We start from the raw sequence: 8,937 nt of genomic DNA, 5'->3' as shown, positions 1-8,937 counted from the left end.
GAGCAGTAAGAGCAAAACTCCCAGTACAACCACAAGCACAGAGAGAGACACTGGAGGAGTTTGTGGAGGAGTGACTGATGTTGAGCGCACTGTCTGAGAAACTGGAGGAGAAGCTGATGTTGTTGTGGCAGGAGTAGTGGACACTGACAAATCTGGCAAAACAGACACAAACACATTCAAAATCATGAAATACACAAATAATATTAGCACTAAAAATATTTAAAAATGACTAATATTGCTCAGTGTTTTGCTCTGACTTGCACAGGTGAGTCCAGCGTGCTCTTTGTGGGAGCAGTCAGTGTGGTTCTTCAGGGAGAGAGGACAGTCCCACAGGTGAATCTCATTCCCTCTGCACTCGACTCTGTTCAGCCACACAACACCTTCACCAGCACCAAAGACTGAATTCCCATCAGCCCTCAGTGCTGCTCCACAACCCAGCTGCCTGCAGACCACCTGAGCATCGCTGATGTCCCACAGATCAGCACAGACTGAACCCCACACAGCGTTATGATACACCTCCAGCCTCCCAGAGCACCGGCCCAAACCTCCACTCAGTCTGAGAGGAACATGATCTAAATCACAGCCAAGTGGATACATTATTGGCCAACAGAGTTTTGTCAAGACAGAAACACCTACAGTGGGGCATGTCTGTGGAGTGATATTAAATCCTCTTGGTTCCCCAGAACTAAATCACATACATATATCACATATGGCTGTTATGATTTTTATGTTCTTCTAAATTAAATTAACTTACCTGAACACTGTCTCTGATGTGGAGATGTGGAGCATGACAAATAGCTTCTAGGGGACTCATGACTCTCCTGTTCTGTAATCACAAGTAAATTCAATATTATATAGACACATTTTGTTTATATACTCAATAATGTTAACTCATTATTGTTGATGGAAATTGCAATCAGTCTTACCTGAGCAGGTGATTTGGGCCACTTCATCTTTACCACAGTCATTCTGTCCCCAGGGTGAAGATGGACACTGCCACAAATTGGAATCATGTGGTCGACATTTCAATTTATCCAGCCAGTTACGAGCTGATTCCAGTCTTGGGATAGAATCGGAAAAAGCACCAGATCTTCCACAGTTCAGCTCTTGACAGATCAGACTCGCTGTGTCTCTGTCCATCTGGTTCCAGCACACATTACCCCAGGATCCATTGTAGAAAAACTCCACATTCCCTTCACAGCCCTCAGTTAACCTGATCTCTTTAAACTCTAGATGGCAACATGAACACAACCTCTGGGATTTAATCCAACCCCATTCATTTCAACCACAAACACATACAGGTAACATTACTTATATACAGGGGTTGGACAATGAAACTGAAACACTAGCCAATAAAGTGTTGGAGGTTTAATGCCTATATATGCCTATATTTTTATATATCTGGTGGCCAATCTTCACTGATTTTAAATTCCATCAGCAAGAGCAGAATGTGAGAAGGTTGAATTAGCAGAGAAACAGCAAAGCTGTACATGGAATATTGCAATCCAAACAACATAATGGGAGACATATCAGAGTTCAAAAGAGGACAAATTGTTGGTGCGCATCTCGCTGGCTCATCTGTGATTAAAAAAACAAGTCTTTGTGGTGTATCGAGAGCTATGGTATCCAGGGTAATGTCGGCATACCACCATGTAAGACGAACCATATCCAACAGGATTAACTGTCGACACATGAGGAAGCTACTAGGATGAGGATATCCAGGTACTAACCATAGACAGTATAAGAAGTGGACAGAGCCATCTCATTGGAACTCAATTGAGACAAGTGAAGCCCATTTTTAGTGATTTTTTAGGACTTCCGTTCCTGACGCGCAGACTCAAACAGAGCTTGACGATGTAGATGTGACGTGAGCAACCCGTCTGTCTTCTAGTGGCTGTGGCATGAGAAATCTGAATCATTCCCTTCCGAAACTTGCAGAGACGGAGAGTGTGAGTAGGAGCTGTCTATGAGCTAGGAGCAGGAGCAACTTTTGCTAAGTATTCTGATGAATTATTTTGTCATTTTGCCTCCATGTCTCCCCGATTGCCCGCGAGCTTCTCCTCCTGTCCATACGGTAATCTCTCTACTGTGCGACAGAGAGTCGCGTGGTTATGACGCAATCGTTAGCCTACTTTTACAAAAACTGCTTCTACGGGGCCATAACGTAAGATACAAGGTAATGGAGCATTTTATACATTGTGTGTTTCTTTAGAAATAAATAATTGACAAATGGAGTCTTCAAACGCCTCAGATGTAAAGTTATTCGCTGTCAAAGTGACGCCAAAATGAATGGGAGTCAATGGGATGCTAACAGCAGGTGAAGGTCTGCTACAAGATGGTGGCACGCGGCCGGCTTCAACTTCCGGTCGACTTCCTTCCCGCTTGGTACTAACCCGGATTGTAACTAAAAAAAAACATAAAACCACAGATGGATTGGATTAATTCGGTTCGGTAGTATAGATAAAAGCACCTCCCGCACTGACAATTGATTGGTTGGGTCCTTACATGCGCTTCGTGGGGCACACTAGCACACACACGCAAGGTATCTCGCTCCCTCTCTCTGCCGTGCGTGCACTCTTGCTTGCTCGCTCTAGGTTCCGGGAGATTTTAACTGATTTGCGGGCATCAGGGAGCCGCTATCGACATGCGGGAGACTCCCGGAATGGGACTTGGGATGTCTGTAATCTTAATAGTTACTTGAGTAAGAGTAAAAAAGTAAAGCTTCTGAGTGCCATCTGAAATTTTGAAAGAGCATTTTTATCAAGCTCGTATATTTAAGTTCAGTAATTTCAATTTAATGACAATTAATTTAGGTACTTTTCATTGCCATTTAAGTAAAATAACAACATAAACATACAAGCTTGGTAAAAATGCTCTTTTAGAAGAAAATTTCAGATGGTAGCCTACTTAGGCTTTTGCCTTTGAAAGTCGTCATATATATAAAATGATTTTATTTAGATTTTTTTTTATTTAAATGACTATTATTATCATAAGTAGCTATCTTTGCAACAAAAACAGAAGAGAGGCGCAAGCATTATTTCTGCCATCTGTATAGCCCGAAAATCATTGCCTGTCCGTTGGTTTGTTGTATAATAGTAACTTATACAACTACATTTGGATTATTAGACAGTGTCGAAATAAAGTGAATCTGCAGAGTGTTGCATTCAAAGGCATGTAATTGACAGAGAAGAAAGAGTTAACTCTTCACATGTGCTCGCGCTCATGACTGCTACTTAACATCTGAACACAAAAACAACCAAATAAAAATATATCGACGGATCTTCTTCTGTCTGTTCTCCAAAATATAAATCAAATGTATATTTCTGCAAGCATGTTTAAACTGGGGTAGGGGCCAGATAGCCCTTGAAACGAAGATTTTTAGGGACCACACTTCAAACGAAGGGGTATGAGAAATGTACCTGCATACACCAGCTACAGAGGCAACATGACTGCCAGTGCCAATAATCATTTTCTTTATGTCACATTCAATCTTGTATTCATATTTACGGTCATGTTCTTCAAAGAAACGGTTGCAAAAAAATCGTTAAAGTTCGTTAACAATATGACGCATGTAAAAAGCAAAAGTTTGAAGCGAAGTGGACGCGCGAATGAGGGGAATTCGCGTCCGCCGCGCTAAATGCCTCATTCGCGCGTAAATGCGTCTTAACATTAAAATCACTCGCGCCCGACGCTCTATTTGCGTTTGATGTGAACGCAGCATTAGGCGTCGAAGATATCGTCATCTCCGTTGTTTTCTGCAAACTTCAGAAGAAAAATGCAAAAAAAAATAGCTGTAACTCACGCAAGACTACAGCTGACGACGGCATCTTGGAAGTTTGTGATAAACATTAGGTGTGTTCGACATCGGCTGCGGCTGGATGCAACCGATCGGCGAGAGTAGCCGCGTGCAGGCGGGGAGGAGCTGCAAACGGAGACGTGAAGTCGGACACTTTCTGGTTCCCGTAGTGACCGCTCACGTGGTGTTTGCATACTTTACCACAGCTGCAGTGAAATAAATGCAATATTTGCCAAATAATACACAGATGTTTCAGAGACATTTTCATTCAATACTTTATGCACAGCTTTATACAGCGTTTGAACAAGAATAAAGTTCAACATACTATCAATGAAGTGGAGTCAACGTTTTTTAAGCAGTTTTAATTTGATAAACATGACACAATATAATATGACAACGACATGAAAAGAGTGTTCACTGTTATAATAAACTGATTTGAGAGCTTTAGAGGAACTAAAGGTGTTCGAAATAAACACGAAACACACGTGATCGTTGTCATGCGTTGAATCCGGCTAATCGTGGAACAGCTGTGTCGTCATCAGCCCACGTGCAGCCCAGTGCAGCCGCTCTTGAGAAGCTGCGCTGGCTGAGTTCTCGGCTACTCTCGAATTGCTCGCGCGGTACTTTGATGGCATACGTCACAGTCACGTGGCGTCGGGGCTGTATCAAGTCGGACAAAATTTCTAACCGGCATGCACTGCTTCAAGTCAGCCGCCGATCGGTCTGCGCAGAGCTGCATGAAGTCGAACAAGCCTAGAGGCGCATCTCCTGTGACGTAGGCGCTAGCGACGATGTATAATGACATGTAACCAAGGGTGCAGGGATTTGTATTATTTTGAAGTACCCCCGGACGCCGCCATTGGCTAACGGAACCCCACCTGCAGTTAGCATCCCATTGACTCCCTCCCATTCATTTTGGCGTCACTTTGACAGCGAATAACTTCACATCTGAGGCGTTTAAAGACTCCATTTGTCCATTATTTATTTCTAAAGAAACACGAAAATGTATAAAAGGCTCCATTACCTTGTAGCTTACGTTATGGCCCTGTAGAAGCAGTTTTTGTAAAAGTAGGCTAACGATTGCGTCACAGCCACGCGACTCTCTGTCGCACAGTAGGAAATTACCGTATGGACAGGAGGAGAAGCTCGCGGGCAATCGGGAGGACGTCGAGGCAAAATGACAAAGTAATTAATCAGAACACCTACAAAAAGTTTCTCCTGCTCCAAGATCATGGACAGCTCCTACTCACGCTCTCCGTCTCTGCGAGTTTCGGAAGGTAATGATTCAGATTTCTCTCGGCACAGCTACTAGAAGACAGACGGTTTGCTCACGTCACATCTACGTCGTCGAGCTCAGTTTGAGTCTGCGCAGTACGCTGGACCCCAGGAAGTGAAAGTTTCTAATTGGCTTCACTTTGTCTCCGTTGAATCCAATGGGGTCGCTGTGTCCATTTCTTTTACTGTCTATGCATGTAACCAGAGAATTGTCTAATAGGAAGAGAATTGGCACTCTCTGGTTACTTCCGGTTTCTGGACTGGCTGCAGTAACACGTCTTTGTCCATGCGGGGGCGCTCGCAGGCGAGTGCAGAATGAATGGAGGTCTATGGCGCTATATTCATCAAAATCCACTTTTCTCAGGATATAATTTTTTGTCTAGTAATTTGAATGTTGTATTCGAAAGGAGATGCAAAGAAATTACACATTGCTGGGTGTTAGATTTTTTCGAGTCACTTATTTGCTTTAAAAAGTCTTTTAAAATGTCAATGACATCATACACATCGTACGACCAGAGATAATGCTTTACGGCAATCCCTCAGTCACTTTGGTGCTTTCGCGCTCTGCACTTTTCTCTCGAGGCATCGACAACACAGCTGACACAGGTAAATACACGTGCTAGAAGAGTTTTTGTTTTGTTTGTTTCTGGTCCCGCTTCGGATGCCACGATGCCATCAAGCGGTATCTCTGGTCGTAATCAGACCTTCACTGACCAATCAGCGTTCATTAGCAGAATGCTAGCGTGTTATGGGCAACAACAACTCAACCTGTAAGAAGCCGAAAGGACATAAGTACTCTTTCATTCAATTTTTGACCTATAATAACCCATGTTGAACTTGCAAAACCTACAATAAAATCTCAGATTTCTCAACGGCAATCGGGTGAAAGAGACACATTTAGCCGTCTAGCCCCATAGACTCCCATTCAGTCTGCACTCGCCCGCGATCACCGCCAGTGGAATTCTAATGGAACTGCAACTAAGATCTAGACAATGGGGCTGATAGGAAGTGCCAAGGCTCTCCGTAGACGGGCTCTGATGTAACGGTGTAGTAGTGGTGTTCCTTTTCTTAGGGGAATATTTTCACCCCTACGCCTTGACACTCTGTTTCAAGGGGCAAGGGTAAGGGGTAGGCGAAGGGTTAGGGGTAGGCGAAGGGGTATAAAATAGAATTGGGATTGGGCCTAAATCTTCCTGTTACGACTCCGAGTCGAGTGTGAATTGAAATCGCTTCAGACGATTCAGTGCGTGCAGGAACTGAACAGATCATTCAAACTGATTCGCGAACCCATTTAGACAGATCTAACTTCTTGTTTGATGAAGTCTTTGAACAGAATCGACTCAAAAGAGTGATTCATTTGTGAATTGAGCATCGCTCAAGCCCAGAAAAAAAGATACAGCGCGCTTGGGATAAACTACGCATTTAACAACACATATTGCATTAAAATAAAGTAACGAGAGGAACGTCGCCCAACGTAATGAAGTAAAAGTACAGTTTTTTCATTAGAAATGTACTCGAGTTAAAGTAAAAGTACCCACATTTAAATCTACTCTTAAAAGTACAATTTTTCCAAAAAAGTACTCAAGTAAATGTAACGAAGTAAATGTACTTCATTACTACCCACCTCTGCTCGTGACAATGCCAAATGTCGGTTTCATTGGACTGTGGACAATGTGAAACATTTATTGTGAGTTCACTGTCCACCTTCACTGTTTTTCCCACAACCATGGGAGTTACAGTGTGGAGAAGCCCTAAAGAGGCTTAACACCCGGCCTGTTGCGTGCCCAGAGTAAAGCACAGGGGTGGATCAGTGATGGTTTGGGCTGCAATATCATGGCATTCCCTACTGTGCTTGATGGGCAAGTCACTGCCAAACAGGGCTGCCAACTTTTGAGTTTAGCTTGGAGTGAGATTTTTTTTTCGGGGGGGGGGGGGTATGTAAAAACAAATATTGCATCACAATAAGTGTAATTGTGATTGTCAAGACATTTGGTAACTAAATAGAATTGTATGAAGTTTAGTGACAACATGTTACAATGACTGGTAGGATACAGTTTTTATTATTGCTTGACAAAAATTTCAAGATTTCTATTTCATTCTTGTGATTTGATTCCGATTTTGATTCAATATTGACTAATTTGGATACATGTTTATTTTAAATTAAACATGTCAAAACGGCCTGAACAGTCACCAGATCTAAATATTTTTGAGCAACATTTTGGAGGAGTTTCAAAAACTTTTTCCTCCACCAGCATCACATAGTGATATCTGTCATTCCCAAGACGAATTGATGCTGCAAAAGGAGTCCCGCACCATACTAATAAATGATTGTGTTCTCAAACCACAGTTTCAGTTTCACTGTAGAACCCCTGTGTGTAAAACTGAAAAATGTCCAGAAGATATTTTAGATTTAAAAATTTACTGAATAACAATTTTTCACAACACTGAAATGTTTACCTGAGCACACAACTCCTACATCCTCCTTGTGTTGACAGTCATGTTTCCCCCAGCCTGGAGAAGAGCAGTTCCACAGGGACGTCTCATTCCCCTCACACTCCACTTCATCCAGCCATATGGGTCCAGAACCAGGACCAAACCAGGCTGGTACCTGCTGGTTACTGAGGGCCACTCCACACTGCAGCTGTCTGCACACCACATGGACATCTTTAATATCCCAGGAGTCATCACACACTGTCCCCCATGAGCCGCTGTGAAAAACCTCCAGCCTCCCTGCACAGTCTCCCCCAGAACCCACCAGCCTGATGGACCCACGACCTGATATTCAGAGAGAGAAAAACACATTATTGATAAATTGATAACTGTCTCTCTCCAGACAACCGCACCAGACCGTCATGAACAGCCAGAGAGGAACCTGAGGAGAAGATCTCATGTTTTACTAAAATAAGAATTGTGTTATAACATGGTGAAAAAGAGCATAATGCTCTCAGTGTCAAATAAGTTTACCAGAGCAGACGACTCCAACATCTCGTCTATGAGAACATTCAGCTCGACTCCATGAGGAGACGGAACATACTGAGAGTTTTGTTTCATTCCCGTCACAATCAAACACATCAGCCCAGATTTCACCACTTCCCTCTCCAAACCAGTCTGATCCCACAACAGACACAGCAATCCCACAATTCAGCTGTCTACAGAGCACACTGGCAGCTCCCATATCCCAGCATGCATCACACACTGAGCCCCATTCATTATGGAACCGAAGCCCTACTCTTCCAGAACAGGAGTCTGAACCGTTCATCAGTTTAGCATCTGTGTAACCTGAATAAAGAACATAGAGGTTAAAATAAAGTATAATGCAGCTGACAGAGAACATATACTGTTTTAAATACAAACAAAGAGACACTCAATATTTATAATTTACCAGAACAGATCAGGCCCACATTATAGTCACTGGTACAGCTTTGTTTGTGTGATGATGATACTGAGCAAAATGAAATCTGAGACTCATTTCCTCTGCACTGAATCTCTTGTGTCCACATCTGAGCGTCTCCTTTGCCAAAAGCATCTTCTCCCAGCACCTGTACAGGAGCCCCACAGTCCAGCTCTCTACACACAACCTCTGCATCCTGCTGGTCAAAGGCAGCGTCACACACTGAAACCCACGTCTGATCATCAAGTATCTCTAACCTCCCAGAGCACAGGTGAGATCCATTAACGAGTCTGGAAGCTTGATGACCTGTTAATATTACAGGAATGACAGTGCACAGTAGACAAAAACAAATGCTTGATAGTTAAATACAATAAACATACAAACAGTTTTTCAAACAAACTATTTTTTATGTCACAACAAATTAATGGGCAATGTTAAATTATTCACCCGAACAGATGACACCGGCATCATAACT

Source organism: Abramis brama, assembly GCF_963993115.1.
Source record: "Abramis brama genome assembly, chromosome: 4".
NCBI classification, from domain to species: domain Eukaryota; kingdom Metazoa; phylum Chordata; class Actinopteri; order Cypriniformes; family Leuciscidae; genus Abramis; species Abramis brama.
Note: the sequence above shows the minus strand (reverse complement) of the source record.